The 25,092-nt window shown below is 35.9% G+C and overlaps 1 protein-coding gene and 1 long non-coding RNA gene across 9 annotated transcripts in view; both read left to right on the top strand.

Annotated features, from left to right (window-relative positions):
- Positions 1-24,559, top strand: part of LOC132345688 (uncharacterized) — a 92,098-nt gene extending 67,539 nt beyond the window's left edge. Inside the window, exons 2-3 of one of the 2 annotated variants that reach the window (XR_009495153.1) lie at positions 180-278; positions 1,528-24,559. This is a non-coding gene — a long non-coding RNA (uncharacterized lncRNA). Of the gene's footprint in view, positions 1-179 lie in introns of both variants that reach the window. The other variant, XR_009495152.1, reaches the window with a different exon arrangement.
- NLGN1 (neuroligin 1) overlaps positions 1-25,092 on the top strand; it is a 957,229-nt gene that overhangs the window by 579,008 nt on the left and 353,129 nt on the right. The window lies entirely within an intron of this gene.

Here is a 25,092-nt window from a genome sequence, read left to right as displayed (position 1 = left end):
TGGACTGACAGTCTAGCATATTAATAGCCCTGAAAGTAAAAAAGGGCATAACATTTTCTAAAACATTTTTTTCTTTGTAAGTGCTTCCACATTAATTACTTTCATCTCTTTACTCTCTTTACTCACTGTAACCCCAGCAAGATCCTTGCTGAGCCATCCATCCTTTGTTTGCATTTCAGAATCAGTTCTTCATGTTTCAGTGAGGCACCCATCACTCCTACCAGGATACAAGCCAGATCAGGAAAGCATGGAAGGCTTGAAGTTAACTTCAGTGAAAGGTCATTCACAATCAGTTGCATTTCAGCTTTTTTCTTCCTTAGGTACTTGGAGTCTCTGCTCCTCCTTCAGTTGGGTAATATTTTGTGTTATCTGCTTTGTCAGAGAACTCTTAAGAATTGAAAATGAGCCAATAATTGAAGCTTTTGGAGGAATTAAACTTCTTAAGTTTGAAGGGTCTTTGATTTTGTTGTACTTTACAAACATATTTCTTTCCCAGCCATCTGATTTTCACATCTCCTACTATTATTGCCTATAAAAGTAAGAACAGCATTTAGGGAGCCCAACAAAGCTTCCCAAGTGTGAAGCTGTGACATTTTGTTATTCCAGAACCACTTCAGGAAGCAACGTTGTATTTCTACTTAACATTTAATGTTTTGCAGCTGCTAAAGAATTATTCTCTGAGTAGTAAAACAGAGGAAAATCAATCTCTTCCAAACATCATTAGTAATAAATATGTTTGCTTATATTTTCCAAGAGAAGTGACAAGAAACACAGATAATGAGCAACTATTTGACAGACAAATGTGCCAGCCAATATTAGACAAAGCAAAATGTAAAATAAGAAACTGAAACATTTTATCATTTCTTATAATAAAACCTCATTTTAAATGTCCAGTTAATATTACCAAAAATTTTGGTCCCTGTGGAAGGAGAATTATAAACATGGCAGGAAGAAAGCATTGTACTCCCTTCTTAAGAACAATCATTTCTTGCAATAAAATGTATTTTTGTATTCTATTTTATGTTAATTTCCAAATTGAGCTCAATTAAAATGAATCATGAATGATCATAAAGGAAAAAATTCTGCATTAAAAAAGACAAAAATAGAATTTCTATCTAAAGCTTTGTTTACACACAAGTCAGTAGAAATGTTCCCCAGCATTCTGTGGCACTCTATGTTAGTCTGTAGGGAGAGACTGGGAGGAGCAGCTTCAGGTCCTGGAGAAAGTGATTGGATGGAATGCTATTAGATCCCTCTCAGAAACCAAGGGTATTCATTGCCAAGTGTGGAGTTTAACTAGCAAGTCTAGCTAGGAAGAAAGAGAGATGTGACCTCATTGATCTCTCCTATCATCAGTTTTGATAAAGCTGGAAAATTGTGAGACTCACTTGTAAGGCCATCTTTCACCTTCTCTGTCATCCCCAGAATACTTGACTACTCCTTTGCTCCTTCCCTGTGTTTTCTAGTCTGATGATTGGATGCAATGTATTTTAATTATCTGTTTTGTATTTTTGCTTCCCCTCCTAGATTATTAGCAGATGACAGCTCCTTGAAGGAAGTGACCAAGCCAGATTCACGTTGATTTATTATATAAATAAATATATAATAAAGAAAAGAATTTGTTCTGTCTAAGAATTCTATGGGTGACTTTATATTTGACGTACTTTGATGTGAAGATAAAGTGAGACAGAGGCCACTTGTGAATAATTTAGATCCTTAAGCCCCCTTTACCTGGCCTTAGATGGAAATTTGATTGGATTGCTTTCATCCAATCTGGGCTTCATTTGACCTGATTTGAAAGTCAATAATGTGATCTGATAGCAGGATTCTAATATATGCCTCATCTGCTTGATTTCAGGAGTTTTTTGAGAAATTCTGAAATAGATGGTGTTTTTCATTACATCTTGGCTTCCTTCAGAAAGGGTGGTGGGACCAGGAACCAGAAATCTCTCCCTGGTGACGTTGGTTGCATCTGTGCAGCTATCAGCATTTCCTCCTACACCTCTATCCTAACAAATACAGTTTTTGATGTGGGTGTAAACCTAATTTCCCTGTGCATAATGTTAGTGCCTCTGGAGTGTGCAGAGCTGGCTGGAATCTGTACTAAGTGGTTTGGGAATCAGGCTTTCCTTGTCATTATTTGCACAGTCTGTAGTATTCAGCTGCCAACCCATGCCACATTATTTGTGTGATGCTTGGTGACAGTCTGTGTTGACTTTTAGCTATGATTCTTGACATAATTTAATGAGCTAGAATGCCATTTTCCCCTGGAAGAAATATGCACATATTTTCAATGCCAATGAAAAGTTGTTTATTTTACACATATATTATTTTTCTGCATCCAGGATTTTGACTCTTGAAATGTATTAACATGATACATTCAGTATGTAAAAATGTACTATTTCCCACTTGCATTTAAAAGAGGTTTGGTCTTCAGCATAATTGAGGGAGGAAAATGTACCCCCTTGCTTGTACTAAGCTTGCTTCTTTTCTCCCCTTCCTAATTAGCTTTTAACAAGCTGTCAATCTTCCACTCTATACGTTGCATTTGTAGGGAAAGGACAGGATGTGTTGCAAGCTCCCGTGAAAGTAGACTGCATTCCTTAAGGGAGGCAGCTCCAGGCTGTCAGGGTGGGTCTTAACGCCACAACTTTGAGTCAAATACAGTCTGACTTTTCCTGGTGCCATAAACCAATGCTGAGCACTTATATTTATGTGTCTGTGTCATCTGTCTCCTTCTTTAGAGATGGCATCGGCTTCTTCTGCACAGACCCACTTCCATATAACAGGAAAAATCTCACTCAGTGTTTTATTTCCTTCATTAAATTATTTAAAATAACATCTACTGTTTTAGTGGTAGAAAGGTTAGTTGCTCAGTCTTGTCTGCTTCTTTGTGACTCCATGGAATGTAGCCCGCCAGGATCCTCTGTCCATGGGATTTCCCAGGCAAGAATACTGGAATGTGTTGCCATTTCATTCTCTAGGGGATAGCCCCAGTGCAAGGATTGAACCCAGGTCTCTTGTACTCCTGGAAGATTCTTTACCATCTGAGCCACCAGGGAAGCCGTGGAACATTTAATAGTAGAAGTAACATGCATTCAGTCTGAAGAAAAGTAAACACTCCCAACTTACGTTGACTAAACCAAAATAGCCTGTTATTCCACCACACTGATAATTAATTTAATATTTTGATGCATTTCTTTTGGGATTCATGTAGGATTTGTGGGTTCATATCTATATAGAAATGTTTAATTTTTTGTTATTCACAGAAAAGGTCACATTTTACATTATTTTGTAACATACATTTTTATTAGCAATAGTTTATGAACATTTCTCATGTCAGTAACTGTTACAGTATGATTTTTAATACACTGTCATGTGGCAGTATAGGAATTTACTTAACCTACTGCCCCATTAATGGATATCTAACTCATTTTTAAGCTTTTGCTATGCATAAATTCTCTCTTTGCATTTCCTGGATCATATCTTTTGGACAGATTTCTAGACATGGAACTACCAAATCAAAGGCTACCCTGGTGACTCAGTGGTAAAAAAAAAAATCTGCCTGCAATGCAGGAGACCCAGGTTGGATCCCTGGATTGGAAAGATCCCCTGGAGAAGGAAATGGCTACCCACTCCAGTATTCTTGCCTGGAAATACCATGCACAGAGGAGCCTGGTGGTCTACAGTACATGGGATCACAAAGAGTTGGACATGACTTATTGACTTAACAGTAACAACCAAATCAAAGGCTAGGTCCATGTTGGATCTTTTATATCTATTGCAAATTACCCTACAGAAAGATGAGATCTTCTCATACTTGCATTGTTAAGAATGAGACTTTTGCTGAACTGACCTTTACTCAATGGGACATCTTGTCTTTAATCATTGCCAATATGCCAACTGGAATATAGAACCTTTTTAAAAATATTCACATTGGTGAGTTTAAACCGTTCTCATATGTTTAATACTCATTTCATTTAGAAGGAAAAACCAACTTAAATAGTAGCTTACTGTCATTTTTGAAAGAGGGGTTCCTTGAATCACATTGCTTGGTTCTCCACAATGTTTCACCCATGTCATATGGCCTGGGTGAAATTAGTTTATATTTATAATGCAACAGTGGTAAATACTAATTAGCCGTTAGGATTAATATATTCCTACATATAATAATAATAAGGAAAATAATATTATATACATCTCTATGGTACTTTCTACATTATAGGCACTGTCTTTAGTGCTTTACATATGTTAACTCTTTTACTATATTATAAAATTATATATAAGGCATTTAGCACATGCTTGGTACCCTCAATAAACATTAACTGTTGTTTTTGGTAAATATTATACTTTTCTTACAACATGTGCTACACATGGGCTCTTAGGGATGAAAAATGATTTTACTAAAACATTTTCAAATTGTCCACATAAAATTGCTTTAAAATATCCAATGCAGAAGTTTATTGTGAGCAATAATTTAAAATTCATTTTTTGTTTAATGTATGACAAGATTATGAGAAGGATGGATGTTTGAAAAAGTAGGTTAGTAAGTAACATCACTATTATTGACATATCAAGTGCCAGTATTCGGTGTTCTTACTCATTGTTAGAATTGTAATATACAGTTTACATGGAATAGAATCAAATAGGCATTTAGTGAATTGGAACAGTGGAGGCAATTTATTTGGATAGTAAAAAAAAAAAAAAAATTATTTCTCCATTTTACTGAATTGTAGAATCTGCTGCTATCAAGAGTTCAAAAACTGAAAGATAAAACAGTTAACTACTTGTTCATTTATTCTTCAAAATCCTGATATTTGGCTTCTGGTGGATATAAGTGTGTGTTTTACTTATTTATTATTATATTTGTTTCTAGGATAATATTTATTTAACAAATATCCAGTGGAAAACTCTGATATAGATTTTTTTTAATGTAAAAATATAATTTTGTTCAATGTTATCTTCTGAAGAAGCAATCAACACTCTTGCCTTCACTTCCATTTGAAAAACACATAACCTTTAAAATCATTGGTAGGTTCTCTGCTGACATTCTTTTTGTTTTAAATTTATTTTTTATTTTATAGTAGAATTGATTTACAGTATTGTGTTAGTTAGTTTCAGGTGTACAGCAAAGTGAATAAATTCTATATATACAAATATCCACTCTTTTTTTAGATTGTTTTCCCATATAGACCATTGTAGAGTATTGAGGAGAGCTCCCTGTGCTATATACAGTAGGTCCTTATTAGTTATCTATTTTATGTATAGCAGTGTGTATATGTCAGATCCAATCTCCCAGTTGATCCCTCCCTCCCCTTCCTCCTTTGGTAACCATAGGTTTATTTCTTACATCTGTGACTCTATTTCTGTATATTTGTAACTAAGTTCATTTGTACCATTTTTTAAAATTCCACATATAACATACACGTGATTTTATATGATATTTGTCTTTTCTCTAACTTAACTCCGTGTGACAACCTCTGCAGTGGTGTTATTTCATTCTTTTTTTTTTTTTTTACTGCTGAGTAGTGTTTCATTGTAGGTAGGTAGCATATCTTCTTTATCCATTGCTCTGTCAGTATACATTTAGATTGCTTCTATGACTGTGTGTTTTAAAATTAGTATCAACATTTAAAGCTCTATGAGGCAATGCGGGAGGAAGCGTAGAGATATGGCTATGAGCACACATTTTGGTGATGGAAAAACCTGTCTTCAAATCTCAAGTCTGCCACTTCAAGCTGGCTGGCACTAGAAGTGTTACTTAAGTTCTCCAGGTTCTAATTTCTTTATTTATAAAATGAAGATATTTACCTCAGAAGTTGATGTGAGAAATAAATGAGATAAGGAATGTTAAGTGTATAGCACAGGGCCTGGAACATGAAGCACATTACTAAAGTAAATGTTAGTTGTTGATTTTATAATTATTACTGTGTGGACAATGCTGAATTATCCAACACGTATTCTGTTGATGTGTCAAGATTTGATTTTGAGTTATCTGCAGAACATAAATGTGAAGATGATCAGCAGACAAGTAGGTATAGTTGCCTTAAACTCAATGAGAAATGCATTTGTTTGTCATTAGTGAATATGTAGACAGAGATAAACAGTTTCAGGAGAAAGATGGTACCTAAAAAACCGGGTTTAAGCAGGCCCCAGGACACAGGAAGAGAATATTTTATACAGAGAGGAAGAGGGAAGTCTATGCCATAGCAACAGGAGGCAGGTGAAAGATGAGTGTGGGTGAATTCATGAATATTTATCTATTTATCACTCCAGTACTTGTGCTTATGAATCTTAAAAGGTAATGTGTTTTGTCTTGATTCTTACTAAAGTTTTATTTTAAAGTGATTATGTGTCTGGAAGCTTTAGTTGATTATAAAAAAACTCAAATTTACTAGCTATCCAGAAAAACCCTAGCCAGAATAAAAGAGTTTGGAGAAATTGATAAATGATGCATTTTAAAAGTTTTTGTGTTTTTTGTTTAAGAAAATATAAGACAGTTTGTTAAATTTTTAGGAATCATCATTTTGTATCCTGGAAAAGGTTTGCCCAATGGGCAAAGAAAGACATCTTTCTTCACTCTGTTTTTTTATCTATAGCCCTAACCCATGTAAGAAATGGCACTTACATATAGAGAGAAACAGCTAAACAATTAGATAATCAATATAAAAGAGTATTTGGAAAAATAACTCCTTATACATTCTCTCTAGACTTATAGTTCCCTTTATGTAAGGATAGCATGTTTTCAATTCAGTTCAGTTCAGTTCAGTCACTCAGTCATGTCCGACTCTTTGCGACCCCATAGTTGCAAATTCTTAAGGTATAAATATACTTTCTGAATATATTCTTAATTATTTCAATAATTGACTGCCAAAAGGAGAGCTTTATATATGATCCCGCCTTTAGTCATTTTTCTTTCCTAGCAGAAATGATACATTTAAGAAATATAAGACTTCTTAATCTGCAGGGTGGAAAAGAGCAAAACTGTAAATAAAACATAATTAGAAAGATTTATTTTCCTATATGACTTGGGGCATTTTACAAGTTCTACTTCTTCTTATTTTATTTTCAGAAAAACTCCTCTAATAGCCAGTGCTATAAATGTCAATTTATGAACTCTGAGGTAAAAGAAGCATCTGAATTGTGCTTTTGAAATCCTGTCTTTGCTACTTTGAAACTAAATATGATGAATTGTTAAATAATCTTCCATTGGTAAAACTAAGTCCTAAAACTGAAGTCATCCATAAATGTTCAGCTTAAAAAATACTAAAGAGTATCTGTATAATATTGTGTCCGAAAGTGAAGTATGACATTGCAATAAACCTAAAAAAGAAAATTAAATAAAACTAGAATTTATACAAATTTATTACCATAGATTTACCAAAGTGTTGCTAGACTTTAAGATGTCAGAAGGAAATCATTATGTCTTGCATTGCTAGATCAATTACCTTTGCAGAATCTAATAAATTTTGCCTTCTGATTTTGATGGATGTTTAGCCATCTGCTTCTGGAAAGATTTCCGTTTATAGACCTGGAAAATGCTTCAACAGAGTGCTTATTAAGTGTTAGCAATTGAAAGATACAAATAGGTTTTGTGTGGTTACTGTGGCTTAAACAAATGTTGGGATCACATTTTATAACTAAGAATATGAAGGAAATTTAATGAATTATTGTTTTTCTTCATTTGTTAAAATGTTTCAAAGAATATTTCATGCAGTAATCTATGTTAAACTTTTAAACTGCATTAACTCAGTGGAAAAAAATGGTAAATACTTTGAAAATTGGTCTCTGTAAATATTAAGATTTTCATTCAGCCAAGTCTGTTTAGCCTCATTTATAATAAGTATTAGTTAAGTATTTGATGACATAAAAAATTAATTATTGAAAAATATAAAATATTTTTTCATAGTTACAAAAGCATTTGGAATTGGAATGTTTAACATGTAATAAATTTAATCATTAAATAAATGTTTATATGAAAAGGAGGGTTTAAATATATGCATTCATATTCCAACTTATTCTTAACAAGTCTTAAAAAGTAAAAACTAATACAATATTGCAAAGTTTAAAAATAAAATAAAATTTAAAAAAAAGTAAAAACAAAAGATGTTTATAAAACTAGATTTTATAAAGAGCTATTTCTCCATCTAACTAGAGAAAATAAATATTAAAAAATTTTCCTTGAAAATTTTGTGGTAGCTTTTCAATTTATTAAAATTCGTCTGATAAATTCACATAATCTGATAAAATCAGACAATGGCTAAGACTGTTGCTTGGCATTTTTAACAGTATTGATTAGCATATTAATAATAACCGAAGCTACAACATAGTTGATCTGGTCTCTTCCTACTAGATAGAACCTCTTTAAGAACAGGTATCATTCTGATCTTTGTATTTTATATCCTATAAGCTTTTTGTGAATTTTAATATATGTCTTTACATACTCACATAATTTCACCATGGTTTAATGTTACATCATCTTATATAATTCTTTCACAGGATAACTGAGGCACATGCAATAGAAAGTATATGTGTCTGTGACCTAGGGTATTCTTTAGTGGACACAGTACCATACTCGATGCCATACCCGGTGTGATTTCCTCTTCTTTTTTGTAAAATAACATTGTAGCAGGAGTAGAATATGAGGGGTGAGCATTCTCAGGGAAAAATACCTCTTTCTCACTATTTAAGTCTATACACTTTAGGCATGAGAACCTCCTTCCTACACAAACGTAGATAAGCATGTGAGCTGGGACAAGCCAATCAATCTATTGTTGTTCAGTCGCTCAGTCACGTCCAACTCTTTATGACCCTATGGACTGCAGCACATCAGGCTTCCCTGTCCTTCACCATCTCCCAGAGTTTGCTCAAACTCATGTCCATGGAGTGGTGGTGCCATCCAACCGTCTCATCCTCTGTCGTCCCGTTCTCATCTTGCCTTCTGTCTTTCCCAGGATCAAGGTCTTTTCCAATGAGTCTGCTCTTCACATCAGGTGGCCAAAGTTTATTGGAGCTTTAGCTTCAAGCATCAGTCCTTCCAATGAATATTCAGGATTGATTTCCTTTAGGATTGACTGGTTTGATCTCCCTGCAGTCCAAGGGACTCTCAAGAGTCTTCTCCAACACCATAGTTCAAAAGCATCAGTTCTTTGGTGCTCAGCCTTCTTTATGGTCCAACTCACACATCCATACCTGACTACTGAAAAAAACCATAGCTTTGACTGTATGGACCTTTGTAGGCAAAGTAATGTCTCTGCTTTTTAATACACTGTTTAGGTTTGTCACAGTTTTTCTTCCAAGGAACAAGTGTCTTTTAATTTCATGGCTGCAGTCACTGTCCACAGTGATTTTGGAGCCCGAGAAAATAAAGCCTATCACTGTTTCCATTTTTTCCCCACATATTTGCCATGAACTGATGGGACAGGATGCCATGATTTTAGTTTTCTGAATGTTGATTTTTAAGCCAGCTTTTTACTTTCATCTTCATTAAAAGGCTCCTTAGTTCCTCTTCACTTTCTGCCATAAGGGTGGTGTCATCTGCATATCTGAGATTATTGATATTTCTCCTGGCAGTCTTGATTCCAGCTTCTGCTTCATTCAGCCCAGAATTTTGCATGATGTACTCTGCATATAAGTTAAATAAGCAGGGTGACAATATACAGCTTTGACGTACTCCTTTTCCAATTTTGAAGCAGACTGTTGTTCCATATCTGGTTCTGTTTCTTCTTGACCTGTGTACACACCAATCAGTCTATTCCACCTTCAAGACATAGTTTTAGGGTGCTCCTGCCCCAATGAGATCAATAGTCTCAAGTCCCACACTTTCCTTCAGCTCTTTATGCTGAGCCATAAAGATGGAAAATATAAGCCTCAAGCTTTTGGCAGCCGTATTGCCCACAAAAGGAAATATCCTACAAAGAGTCCTTGTAACATCCTTTGATTCTAGGATCCTGTCCAGTTTTAACCTAATACTACCATGGATTTTTTAACTAATAAAGTTGGCTCAGTGGTAAAGGATCTGCCTGCCAATGCAGGAGGCTGAAGAGCCATGGGTTTGATGCCTAGGTCAGGAAGATCCCCTGGAGGAGGGCATGGCAAGCCACTCCAGTATTCTTGCCTGGTGAATCCCATGGACAGAGGAGCGTGGTGTGTTACAGTCCATAGTGTCGCAAAAAGTCGGATGCAATTAAGCATATAAACACACCCTTATTTTTGCTTAAGCCTTTTTAAGTTGGACTTATATTACTTGCAACTGAAATATGTTTGATATAGTAATCTGTATTATGGTTGGGAGTTCCCGGTGGCTCAGCAGGTAAAGAACCTGCACAGTGCAAGAGATGCAGGAGACTTGGGTTTGATCCCTGAGTCACGAAGATCCCCTGGAGGAGACCATGGCAACCCACTCCAATATTCTTGCCTGGAGAATCCTATGGACAGAGGAGCCTTATGGGCTACAGTCCATTGGGTCAAAGTTGGACATGACTGAAGCGACTGATTCTAGGAATCAGTGTACTAAAATGGACTGGAATTTAATTCAGAGGACCATTATATCTATTACTGTGGGCAGGAATACCTTAGAAGAAATGGAGTAGCCATGATAGTCAACAATAAAGTCCGAAATAGATACTTGGATGCAATCTCAAAAATGACAGAATGCTCTCTGCTCATTTCCAAGGCAAACCATTCAATATCACAGTAATCCAAATCTATGCCCCAACCAGTAATGCTGAAGAAGCTGAAGTTGAATGGCTCTATGAAGACCTAGCAGACCTTTTAGAACTAACACCCCCAAAAGATGTCTTTTTCATTATAGGGGACTGGAATGCAAAAGTAGGAAGTCCAGAAACACCTGGAGTAACAGGCAAATTTGGCCTTGGAGTACAGAATGAAGCAGGGCAAAGGCTAATAGAGTTTTGCCAAGAGAACACACTGGTAATAGCAAACACCCTCTTCCAAGAACACAGAAGAAGACTCTACACATGGACATCACCAAATGGCCAACACTGATATCAGATTAATTATATTCTTTGCAGCCAAAGATGGAGAAGCTCTATACAGTCAGCAAAAACAAGACTGGGAGCTGACTGTAGCTCAGATCATGAACTCCTTATTGCCAAATTCAGTCTTAAATTGAAGAAAGTAGGGAAAACCACTAAACCATTCTGGTATGACCTAAATCAAATCTCTTATGATTATACAGTGGAAGTGAGAAATAGATTTAAGGGACTAGATCTGATAGACAGAGTGCCTGATGAACTATGGATGGAGGTTCGTGACATTGTACAGGAGACAGGGATCAAGACCATCCCCCCAAAAAGAAACACAAAATAGCAAAATAGCTGTCTGAGGAGGCCTTACAAATAGCTGTGAAAAGAGAAGTGAAAAGCAAAGGAGAAAAGGAAAGATATATCCATTTGAATGCAGAGTTCCAAAGAATAGCAAGGAGAGATAAGAAAGCCTTCCTCAGTGATCAATGCAAAGAAAGAGAGGAAAACAATAGAATGGGAAAGACTAGAGATCACTTCAAGAAAATGAGAGATACCAAGGGAAAATTTCATGAAAAGATGCACACAATGAAAAACAGAAATGGTATGGACCTAACAGAAGCAGAGAGGTGGTAAGAATACACAGAAGAACTATACAAAAAACATCTTCACGACCCAGATAATCACGATGGTGTGATCACTCACCTGGAGCCAGACATCCTGGGATGTGATGTCAAGTGGGCCTTAGGAAGCATCACTACAAACAAAGCTAGTGGAGGTGATGGAATTCCAGTTGAGCTACTTCATATCCTGAAAGATGATGCTGTGAAAGTGCTGCACTCAATATGCCAGCAAATTTGGAAAACTCAGCAGTGGCCACAGGACTGGAAAAGGTCCGTTTTCATTCCAATCCCAAAGAAAGGCAATGCCAAAGAATGCTCAAACTACTGCAGAATTGCACTCAACTCACACGCTAGTAAAGTAATGCTCAAAATTCTCCAAGCCATACTTCAGCAGTATGTGAACCATGAGCTTCCAGATGTTCAAGCTGGTTTTAGAAAAGGCAGAGGAATCAGAGATCAAATTGCCAACATCTGATGGATCATGGAAAAAGCAAGAGAGTTCCAGAAAAGCATCTATTTCTGCTCTATTGACTACACAAAATCCTTTGACTGTGGATCAAACTGTGGAAAATTTTGAAAGAGATAGGCATACCAGACCACCTGACCTGCCTCTTGAGAAACTTGTATGCAGGTCAGGAAGCAACAGTTAGAACTGGACATGGAACAACAGACTGGTTCCAAATAGGAAAAGGAGTACGTCAAGGCTGTATATTGTCACCCTGCCTATTTAACTTATATGCAGAGTACATCATGAGAAATGCTGGGCTGGATGAAACACAAGCTGGAATCAATATTGCCAGGAGAAATATCAATATCCTCAGATATGCAGATGACACCACCATTATGGCAGAAAGAGAAGAACTAAGGTGCCTCTTGATGAAAGTGAAAGAGGAGAGTAAAAAAGTTGACTTAAAGCTCAACATACAGAAGACTAAGATCATGGCATCCAGTCCCATCACTCCATGGCAAATAGATGGGGAAACAGTGTAAACAGTGGCTGACTTTATTTTGGGGGGCTCCAATATTACTGCAGATGGTGATTGCATCCATGAAATTAACAGATACTTACTCCTTGGAAGAAAAGTTATGATCAACCTAGACAGCATATTAAAAGGCAGAGACATTACATTGCCAACAAAGGTTGATCTAGTCAAGGCTATGGTTTTTCCAGTAGTCATGTATGAGTGTGAGAGTTGTACTATAAAGAAAACTGAGCGCTGAAGAATTGATGCTTTTGAACTCTGGTGTTGGAGAAGACTCTTGAGAGTCCCTTTGACTGCAAGGAGATCCAACCAGTCTATCCTAAAGGAGATCAGTCCTGGGTGTTCATTGGAAGGACTGATGTTGAAGCTGAAACTTCAGTATTTTGGCCACTTGATGTGAAGAGCTGACTCTTTTTTGAAAAGACCCTGAGGGTGGGAAAGATTAAAGGCGGGAGGAAAAGGGGACGACAGAGGATGAGATGGTTGGATGGCATCACCAACTCAATGGACATGAGTTTGGGTAAACTCCGGGAGTTGGTGATGGACAGGGAAGCGTGGCGTGCTGCAGTTCATGGGGTCACAAAGAGTTGGACACGACTGAGCGACTGAACTGAACTCTACTGAACTATTCCATTGTGTATATGTACCATGGCTCTCTTATCCATTCATCTGCCAATGGGCATCTAGGTCGCTTCCATGTCCTAGCTATTGTAAACAGTGCTGCGATGAACATTGGGGTACATATGTCTTTTTCAGTTCTGGTTTCCTCGATGTGTATGTCCAGCAGTGGGATTGCTGGGTCGTATGGCAGTTCTATTTCCAGTTTTTTAAGGGATCTCCACACTGTTCTCCATAGTGGGTTTACTTCTTTGCATTCCCATCAACAGTGTAAAAGGTTTCCCTTTTTTCCACACCCTGGCCAGCATTTATTGCTTGTAGACTTTTGGATAGCAGCCATTCTAACTGGTGTGAGATGGTACCTCATTGTGGTTTTGATTTGCGTTTCTCTGTTAATGAGTGATGTTGAGCATCTTTTCATGTGCTTGTTAGCCATCTATATATCTTCTTTGGAGAAATGTCTGTTTAGTTCTTTGGCCTATTTTTTAATTGGGTCATTTATTTTTCTGGAATTGAGCTGTAGGAGCTGCTTGTATATTTTTGAGATTAAGTTTAAAAATAAAATTAAATTAAAAAAATTATTGTTAAAGATAAACATAAAAGGAAGGAAAACTCTAGATATGGTATATTCTGATACAAAATATGTATGTGCTCTCTGTTACCAAGTTTATGTAGTCATAAAAATAAACTTTGATTTAAGAAGGGGATATCATGGAACATCCTCTCCAGTCTTTTGTTTTATAGACAAAATAACCATAGTATGTGCATGCTAAGACCCTTGAGCTCGGTTCAGTTTCTCAGTTGTGTCCGACTGTTTGCGATCCCATGAATTGTAGCACACCAGGCCTCCCTGTCCATCACCAACTCCTGGAGCCTACCCAAACTCAAGTACATTGAGTCGGTGATGCAATCCAACCATCTCATCCTCTGTCGTCCTCTTCTCCTCCTGCCCTCAATCTTTACCAGCCTCACAGTCTTTTCAAATGAGTCAGCTCTTCACATCAGGTTGCCAAAGTACTGAAGTTTGAAGTTTCAGCTTCAACATCAGTCCTTCCAATGAACACCCATTGAGTAATGGAATATTACTCAGCCATTAAAAAGAATGTTTTTTGAATAAATTCTAATGAGGTGGATGAAACTGGACCATATTATACAGAGTGAAGTAAGTCAGAAAAAAAACACCAATACGGTATCAGTTCAGTTCAGTTCAGTCGCTCAGTCATGTCCGACTCTGCGACCCCATGAATCGCAGCACGCCAGGCCTCCCTGTCCATCACAAACTCCCGGAGTTCACTCAGACTCAAGTCCATCGAGTCGGTGATGCCATCCAGCCAACTCATCCTCTGGCGTATGCTAACGCATATATATGGAAATTAGAAAAATGGTAATGTTGACCTTATATGCAAGACAGCAAAGAGACACAGATGTAAAGAGCAGACTTTTGGACTCTGTGGGAGAAGGCAAGGGTGGGGTGATTTGAGAGAATATCATTGAAACATGTATATTATTATATGTGAAACAGATCGCCAGTCCAGGCGATGCATGAGACAGGGTACTCAGGGCTGGTGCCTTGGGATGACCCTGAGGGATGGGATGGGGAAGGAGGTGGCAGGGGGATTCAGGATGGGGAACACATGTATACCTATGGCTGTTTCATGTCAGTGTATGGCAAAAACCACTGCAATATTGTAAAGTAATTAGCCTCCGATTAAAATAAATACATAAATTTTTTTTAAGTGCTTAGTTTCTTTTTAACCTCTATATCTTTTAATGATTAATTATCTGTTATGCTATTTATAAAATTCATAGTAGATTTGAGTTGTTAATTTTTAAAAATATTAATAAAAGCAATTAATTGTATTTAACCACATAAATGACAGTGAAAGAAAAAAATTCACATTTATAAATCAGTTTATTGACTGGATTGTCTTAACTAACACCCAAATCATATTATCTTTACCTAAAGTGATTTACCACAAGACACACTTTGTTTAAACTCCCCTAAAACATTAATTGTCCTGCAGAGGAAGTTTCATTTAAAAAAAAAAAGGCACTGTCACTTTTTGAATAAAGCTATGTTAACTCTTAAAATTGATTGTTATCCAAATGAGTACAGATATCAAGGTGAGATCCTGGTTAATGGTGGACAGTCCTGGATTGCCTTGATCTGTTACAGTTGGCATCTGTTTTCCTGTTGTAATTATTAATGGAGTCTCATTTTAATATTGTAAGTATCCCAGTTTGGAGAAAAATTATATAATCACCCAGATACAGCCATCAGAGATACTTTATAGCCAAATGATAAAAGAAAAGGCTGATAAATGAAGTATGAGGGGATATAACTACAAATGGTATATATGGAAACAATATATAAAATCTAAAATATTATCATCATTATATTCTGTAATTTGTGGAAGAAAAGCATGAAAGAAATGTAGATGCTTCTTAATGAACTTTGCTATACTCACTAACTTCCAATAAACTATTCCTGAAAAACAGGAATTGAATGTCACCGCCAGCTACTTGTTTTGTCTACATCAGTGCATTGTATAGGAAAACTTGGTGCTAAATGAAGCATTCTTTACTAATCATCTACATCAGTAGTCACACGAAGAAGGTCTTTCTAAACTAAATCTTGAGATAAATGTAAAATGTTATTATTGTTATAAGCATTATCATTAAAGTGCATAGCAGTATAACCCTTTTCATTGGGAACCTTGCATTTAAAATTTATAGAAAATTTGTTTTGCAAGATGAATTTCATTTTGAACTTCCTGGATAAACTGTTAGGTTAAAGTGGAATCAGCATTTTACTAAATCTGCTACCTATTCCAAATGTCACTTTTGTGTCCTACTTTCTTCATGTATATTCTTACAGTATAAATATAATACTTCTGAAGGAACAAAAGAAATTAATCATTAATTGATTAGAATTATTTATAATTTATTATTAACCATATTAAACCACAGTAAACTAGGTTCAGACACAGTGGGCAAACTAAAACCAAAGCAGCTTTTCCAGGACTTTCTTTTTAAATACACTTCCATCATTTTATTTAGATTATCTTATTCAGCCACATACACATATGCACAGAAATATAGGAATGGTGGGCTGGCTCACAAATATGACAACTATCCATTGAATATGGATATAATACTGTGTATTTCAGGATCCATGAAAAACTCTTTAAGGTATCAACAGACCATAGGAAAAGATTGACAAACTTTGTTAGTAAAGGGGCAGATATTAAAGGTTTTAGGTTTCATGAACCATATATATGATCTTGGCTGCAACTGTTTCATTCTGCCATTGTAGCAGACAGACAGCCACAGATAATGTTAAAAATAAATGTGACTGTGTTCCAATAAAACTTATTGACACTGAAATTTGATTTTCATGTAAATGTCACAAGTCATGAAATAAAATTCTTCTTCTGAATTGTTCCAACCATTTAAAATATAAAAGCCATTCTTAACTCATAGGCCATAGAAAAACAGTCAAGAGGCGACATTTAGCCTGTGAGTCATAGTTTGCTGAGCCCTGTCAGAACCGAAAAAATAACAAAGAATTGTGTGTGGCATACAACAAACTTCTCAAGTGTGCTTTAAGATACATATAATGCTTTGAAAAACAGGAGTTGAATTTTTTTCTTTCCTTAGAAAATACAGAATGTTGTAACAGTGGAAAAATTCTATCACAACAGCTTCTAATTGGTTTTTATATAAAGAGTCCATGACAAATACCCTGTCAAAAGAATATTATGTGGAGATATAATGTCAGTTTCATGTATAACCAGCTTCCTTGCCAATCAAATAATGCTATAGATAGGTGTGACATCATGTCTAGGCATAATCATAGTTTGACTGATAGGTTGGAACATGGTATATAAACAGGAAACTAGAAAATAATTGCTTGACTTAAACTTTAGTTAAAAATAATTGAAGAAGGACAACATTACTAACATGTGAATGTATTAGGAATATCCTAAAATTGTTGCTTCTATAACTGTCAAGATATAATCTAATGGTGAAGAACCTTAAAAGTTGTTGATATCATTTAATTTATTGGTTAATGAAATTGCTCATTTTGAATACATTTCTATTATATAGATCAGTATTAATAATATAATTATAGACCACTCTAAATACTCAAGAATAAATACAGCTTATCATATGAAAGTATAGTTTCAGTTCAGTTCAGTTCAGTTCAGTCGCTCAGTCATGTCCGATTCTTTGCGACCCCATGAATCGCAGCATGCCAGGCCTCCCTGTCCATCACCATCTCCCGGAGTTCACTCAAACTCACATCCATCGAGTCAGTGATGCCATCCAACCATCTCATCCTTCTGTTGTCCCCTTTCCCTCCTGCCCCCAATCCCTCCCAGCATCAGAGTCTTTTCCAATGAGTCAACTCTTCGCATGAGATAGCCAAAGTACTGGAGTTTCAGCTTTAGCATCATTCCTTCCAAAGAACACCCAGGGTTAATCTCCTTTAGAATGGATTGGTTGGATCTCCTTGCAGTCCAAGGGACTCTCCAGAGTCTTCTCCAACACCACAGTTCAAAAGCATCAATTCTTTGGCGCTCAGCTTTCTTCACAGTCCAACTCTCACATCCATACATGACCACTGGAAAAACCATAGCCTTGACTAGATGGACCTTTGTTGGCAAAGTAATGTCTCTGCTTTTCAATATGCTATCTAGGTTGGTCATAGTTTAGTGCTAATTATTAGCAAAATAGGGAATTAATGTTATATTTTTACTAAATTGACGTAAATTCTTTTTTAACATGCTGCCGCGCTGCTGCTAAGTCGCTTCAGTCGTGTCCGACTCTGTGCGACCCCATAGATGGCAGCCCACCAGGCTCCCCCGTCCCTGGGATTCTCCAGGCAAGAACACTGGAGTGGGTTGCCATTTCCTTCTCCAATGCATGAAAGTGAGAAGTGAAAGTGAAGTCGCTCAGTCGTGACTGACTCTTCACGACCCGATGGACTGCAGCCTACAAGGCTTCTCTGTCCATGGGATTTTCCAGGCAAGAGTGTACTGGAGTGGGATGCCATTGCCTTCTCTGTATAGAGATCTTAAATGACATTAAAATAAAAACACCTATATATGATGAGACAAGTTTTTTTTTTCCAGCATTGTTGTAATATTGTTAGTTAATCTACAGATTTTATCAGATTTCATCAATTGTTATCAAGATATATATTTAAATTTTATTTTTTAAATTTATTATCTAATGTTTCATATTTAAGCATGCTTGAAAATTATGAAGCATGATAATAAAATAATCATCCGTCAACCAATCACTCAACTGAAGATCTAGAACAGGGTCCACAAACTATGTGCTATATTTACATAGTAGGCAAAATCCAGCCTGCTGGCCTGTTTTGGTGAATAAGAATTTATCAGAACACAGTCAGTTGGTGAGGCAGAGATTAAATACTTGGGTGATGTGGTCTGGCCAAGTCCTTCATTTTAGAAACAAGGATATTAAGCAGAGAAATATAAAGAGACTTACTTGAGGTTATACAGCATGTTAGTGGTAAATTAAGATAAGGGCCCAATTTTGTTTTGTTTTATTTTTCCTCTTAATATTCTGCAATGGAAGGAAACAAGCAACAGCCAGCTTGTGAGAAAAGATAATTACAGCATTTTAAATTGGCCACATGATCTTTCATTGTCATCATCTTCTCCTCTCCCATCTACTTTCCCCATTCTCTTCCTCATTCCTTAAAAGCTAGTGGTAAGCTTAATGTTGTGATTTTAAAAGAAATTTAATTTAATTTAATGTAATTTAATTTTATTTGTAGGTATTTCTATCCTAAAATGTATTTATGTGTTCTCAATTAAAATGTACTTTATGAAACATTAATGCCTCAATGGTGGTCCTGATTGTGTATTTGAATGTTTCTTAAGATTTCCAACATACTAAATACACTTGATGTATTTAACATTGTTATGTGATAACACAATGTTACACTTAATGTATTTAACATTAAGAAATGTTTCTTAATATTTCCAACATACTAAATACACTTCCTATAACATACTGAATACACTTCCTTGGTGGTTCAGATGGTAAAGAATCTACCTGGAATGTGGGAGACCTGGGTTTGAAACCTGGGTGGGGGAGATCCCCTGGAGAAAGAAATGGCAACACACTCCAGTATTCTTGCCAGGAGAATTCCATGGACAGAGGAGCCTGGTGGGCTACAGTCTATGGGGTCACAAAGAGTCGGACACAAATGAACGTGACTAACACACACACACAAATACACTTAAAGAGTGGTATTCAATTGTATTTGTTCTATTCAAAATAAAGCATGATGATACTGTTCATGATGGAAACTTATTGATAAATAACATTAATATAATCTTCTCATCCATGAATCCTAAAGAAGATTTGCAAAACCCTGCATATTAAATAGCCCACGGATTTCTATGGGGATTAGAAAATTTATTTTCTCCACTAATTTAAGCATATGGAGGACTTTCTTAATAGAACTCACTGATTCCTACCAAGCTGGATACTTTTTAGGGAGTTAATAATATGCTGAGCATGATGAAATGGTGATTTCAGGCATCCATGTGAAAGGCTATCAAAACAAAAAAATATTAGTGATACAGCTGCAGGACTATGACTCATGCTATAAAATTGCAGAAAAAATAACAAATTTGAAGAATACTGTATATGACAAATTTTAAACATCTTAGCATTAAATGTGTATGTCTTTCTGAGAAAAATATGGCATTTATCTGTATGGATAAGTTGTTTGGGTTAAACCAACCCTAATTAATCACAGCCTGCATTAAGTCAAAAAGGGAAGTATCAGAAAAATTTTTGCCTCCAAACAGATGCTTAATCCTACAGATCGTAATGCATATATAAACGTCAAAGCTTATTATATTTTAGATAGCTATAGTCTATGGGGAACTTCTGAAATATTATTTTTTGCTCTATTTTATTTTAGATAGATATTCTAAAATTGGATTTTCTTTTATTCTTCAGTGATATTTCTTGGTTTTTTCCCCTGTTTTTCTCAGTATTACATAAGGCAGAAACACATAAGGCAGAAATTTGTCTATTTGATTGCCTTTGCCAAATAGCTTTCACTGTTTTTTTTTCTGCTTTATAACTCATTAAATTTTTCACTGCAAAACTGAATAAATTGATTTGTCAATTTGCTTTTAGTTTTCATTTCTTAATATTAAAAGCATTTGTAGATAAAATTTTAATTTCTGATTAAACCTTTGACTATGGCTTTGAAATTTAGATATGCAGTATTCTTACTGTCATTTTTATAACTAATACCTGAGTGGAATTTTTCCCTCTGTTTGGCCCCAACAGTTGTTATGTAGAGTCCTTTTCATTTAAATTTCAGGGGATTTTGGAATGTTTGCAATTTTATTTCTAACTTTATTTTTTTATAGTACAGTCATTCCTCTGTATCCATGGGTAATGATTCCAGGACCCTCTTCCTCCTCTGCAGATATCAAAATCTGCAGATGTTCAAGTTCCTTATATAAAACGTGTGGTATTTACACATAACCTATGCACATCCCCCCACATACTTACATTTTCTCTAGAGTATTTATAATGCCTGCTGCTACTGCTGCTAATACAATGCAAAAAAGTGAAAGTGAAAGTCACTCAATCGTATCTGACTCTTTGCGACCCCATGGACTATACAGTCCATGGAATTCTCCAGGCCAGAATACTGGAGTGGGTAGCCATTCCCGTCTCCAGGGGATCTTCCCAACCTGGGATCAAACGCAGGTCTCCCACACTGCAGGTGGACTCTTTACCAGCTGAGCCACCAGGGAAAATAGTTGTAAATACAATGTAAAATACTATGTAAGTAATTTCTGATGCTCAACAAATTTAACTTTTGCTTGCTGAAACTTTCTGAAAGGTTTTTTCCAAATATTTTCTATCTGCTGTTGGTTAAATTCATGGTTGGTTGAATTCATGGCTGCAAAACCTGAGAACATAAAGGGCTGATTTTATTTGGATCAGGTGGCCTAAGAGCTGTCTACTCTTGGAATTTATTCAGGTTTTTTGGTATTTATACATGATAATTTTAAAATACTTTTGTGGAGTTTTAGAGCAAAGATATAGGATATTGTGCATATGCACGCTCGGTTGTGACTCTTTGGACCCCTGTAGCCCACCAGTCTCCTCTGTCCATGGGATTTCCCAGGTAAGAATACAGGAGTGGGTTGTGATTTCCTCCTCCAAGGAAAATTCCTGACCCAAGGACTTTAATTATAAATATATAAAGAGAAATACATTACTTCTATTGTGTTAATTTTATTTTTAAGATCTTTGTATATACTTGTCAGTTACATATTTAAGTAAAAATAGAAGCAAGTTATTTTTTTTCTGTGTCTAAAGTTTCTGCCCACTATAAACATTTTTTTTTATTTCTGGTTTAAATACAATATTACTCACTTTGTAAAGGCTTATGCCTGGTCTATATGTTGTATAGATTATCAGTGTTACACCATTAATGTCAGAAATATTACTTAGGTTTATACTGTTGTGATTCCTGTTTTCACATCAAATTTAGATGTCATTTCCTAATCTGTCTGTTTATTTTTAATTGTCCAATAGCACATTCTTTAAGTGTGTTATCATGGGTATCATTTGAACTTGATACTATAAAACAATGTAATAATATGTTTTCTGTTTTTGTGATTCCTTGCTGTTTACTCTGTGTACTTTGCATCCCTTAGCTATATGAACTAGAATATAAATTGTAAGTACCTATCTCTATACTTTTTTTCTGCTCATCTCCTATCCTCTTCTTTCTTTCCCCTTCCTTCCTTTCTTTTCTTCTGAGTACTGTTGGCTCTGTGTGAAAACAGAAATACACTACTGTGGAGATAATTGAAAGGAAGTTCAAAAAATTATTACCTTGAATGTATACCACAGACTTGTAGCAGTTCTTGGGTTTGGGATGTCTTTGTCTATTCCCAACTTTACTAATCAAAGCTGATTATAATTTGATTTCTCTTCCATTGCAGGGCCAATTTAGGAGTTCTATAAAATAGTGTCTATACATATGGACTATTTTAAAAATGTTATGAAGTAGACAAGTCCTTTGTAGTAGTTGAGATATATGCATACCTAGTTGCCTTGCATATACTGCTTAAATTGAAGACAGACTGGCATTAAATACAGATGTTGAATCTAAGGTGGATGTAGGTTTCTGTAAACCTAAAGAAAAACCATATGGCAAGACAGAGGACTCAGTACCGCGGAGATAATGATGGTGCCTCCTCTGCAGGTGGGGAAGGATAGACTCCATGCTGATGGAGGATCTAAATTCAGCCTTCTGAAAATTAGAAGAATTTCATTAGAGAAGCTTCATTAGTATTGACCTTAAAGCTTAATAAAGGCAGTTCTTACTGTCTACTATCTTGAGCCCAAAAGTGACTTATAGTTGATCTGTCATTCATGAAAGTCTTCATCCTGAAGTCATCCTTCTGTCTTCAGCTCCTTAACTATCTGCTGGTCTGAGTAACATGTGACAGGGAGACAGAAAAGTAGTAAGCTGTTTTTAAAAGTCTTGAGTCTTTGTACTCAGTTCATGAACAGTTTCTACTGAGAAGATGATTTTTAAAAATGAAGTTGGACTTTGAAATTCAAGCACAAGACAGTGAATTTGCAACAAAATGAAGTTCACAATACAGAATTCTGACCTATATATATCTAGTTTTATATATATATAGTTTTATTTTCTGTGTCTTTGAAGGCATTTCGGAGGTCACTATAAGGAGTCAAATAAGAAGCTTCTTATTCAAGTGCCATCTTAAATTGAAGGCCTGGTGAAGACAGTATTTCATCCTCTCTTTATAATGCAATGTATTAAGTCAAACATCCTTTTCAGGCTGAGCTTACTCATCCAAGTCTATTCTTGGTGAACGTTCTACCATGAACTGTCACAGTTTAGTTAAAACTTTCAACATGGATGTTTTATTTCTCCCTTTATTTGAACACTATTGAAACTACTTTTCAATTCCAAAACAGATGCTAGAAAGTCTCAAATATTTCCTAAATAATCATTTCTTTTTTTAAGTGGGAAATTTAGTCCCAAAGTTTAAAGTTCTGAAAGGATAAAGAATTTACTATTTACTAAACTAGGAAATTCTCTATTAATGCAAAAGCATGTGTTAGTTCCATTAACTAACAAATACATTCTTGGATGTGTCTCAGTAACTACGAAGTTATCCTTCTGGTACAGAATAGCCTAAGGGTACTTTCTAATTAAAATTTTGAAAGCTGATGCTCAGTATACCGTATCTGTCTGCAATTCTAAATTAAGTTGGGATCTCTTATATTATATTAGTCTATAATCTTTCACTGCTGTGTAACAGTTGAAAAAATGCTAATTTAGTAAATCAGATCAAGTTCAACCCTGAACTCTTATTGCTATACTGAATAAAGTTTGTGGTAGTTATGATCAAGTTGCAATTTATGGAACCTCATAATCCTACTAGTAATAAAAATAATAATTCCAACAATAATAATATTCTCTCATTTATTTCACTCCTGCTGTGTTCCAGGCCTTTTAAATATGTCATATCATCTGACTCATGCCACAACTATGTGAGTTATTCCAATTCTATGATTAAAACAGCTGAGGTGAGAAAAGAGGATGGTTTTAATTAAGACAGAGATGGAAGCCATGAAGTTAAGTGGGGGAGAGGGGGTAAAAGGGGCAGTTAGAAAAGGGGTTCATTAAAGAACTTTAAAATCTTATAAATAACATTTTTGTAGTTTTATAAATTGCTTTTCTAATGTCTGTGAACCTTAGATAATGTGGAAAGATAAAGGAAAACACAGAGAAAATAAAAATGGCCAATTCTGTCTCACACGTGTCGCACTCCACGTGCTTAGCAGATTTCAGGAGAGATTGTAGATTAGTTAGATGGCATCTGCAGTTCAGGAAAAGAGTCTGAGTTACAGTTTTGAAAGTCATCAGTGTTAATAGAAGTTGAAGTTTCAGGTATGGAGATTTTTTGGGGGGGTGTGCTGTATTGGGTCTTTGTTGCTGTGCGAGGGCTTTCTCAAGTTGGCAGGGGCTAGTCTTCATTGCAGTGAGTGGGCCTCATTGTGGTGGCCTCTCTGGTGGCTTCTCTGGTTGCAGAGCATAGGCTTGGTAGTTGTGGCACACGGGATTTGTTGCCCCGCGTCATGTGAAATCTTCTCAGACCAGGGATTGAACCCGTGTCCCCTGCATTGGCAGGCTGATTCTTACCACTGGACCACCAGGGAAGTCCTGGAGAAGCTAATTTAAAATAACTGTGTAGACTGAGGAAAAAAAAAAAAAAAAGAGGACAAAGGCTAAAGCATGGGGAAACATTGGTATTCAGAAAGCAATAAAATTAGTATTAGGAGAATTAATCATTCAAACAGGGAGTTAATACCAAAGCTAACAGAAAAGAGATTTTATGATATAGAAATAGTGAAAATGTTGAATTCTGGGATCAAGTAAGATAAAACTTGAAGGTATCTAGTGGGTCTGTCAGTTGGTTAGCAAGTGAGCAAGAGGATGTGGACAGACTTGAGAGCTCTGTGGTCTATTCAGGAGCATGTGGTAGGTGACTAGTGGGGAAATTAGTGGAAACTTTATAGAAGCCAGCATGTGCAGAGAAGTAGAGACAAGGTCAGTAGCTAGAAATTCACAAAAGAGTTTTATTAGAGGGACTTAAACACGTGTATTTGTGGAAAGAGAAAATATGGAGACAGAGAGAGAGGATACCAAAGGAAATCTTGAAGGAAGATCTTGAAGGAAGATCCATACCTCTCAACAGGATGTCCCAAGAGGCCTGCATCAGATACTGACATAGAGCCCCCGATACTGACATAGAGCCC

The sequence above is a fragment of the Bos taurus genome, chromosome 1, assembly GCF_002263795.3.
Source record: "Bos taurus isolate L1 Dominette 01449 registration number 42190680 breed Hereford chromosome 1, ARS-UCD2.0, whole genome shotgun sequence".
NCBI lineage: Eukaryota > Metazoa > Chordata > Mammalia > Artiodactyla > Bovidae > Bos > Bos taurus.
The sequence above is the reverse complement of the archived record's forward strand: the minus strand, read 5'-3'. Positions and strand labels throughout refer to the sequence as shown.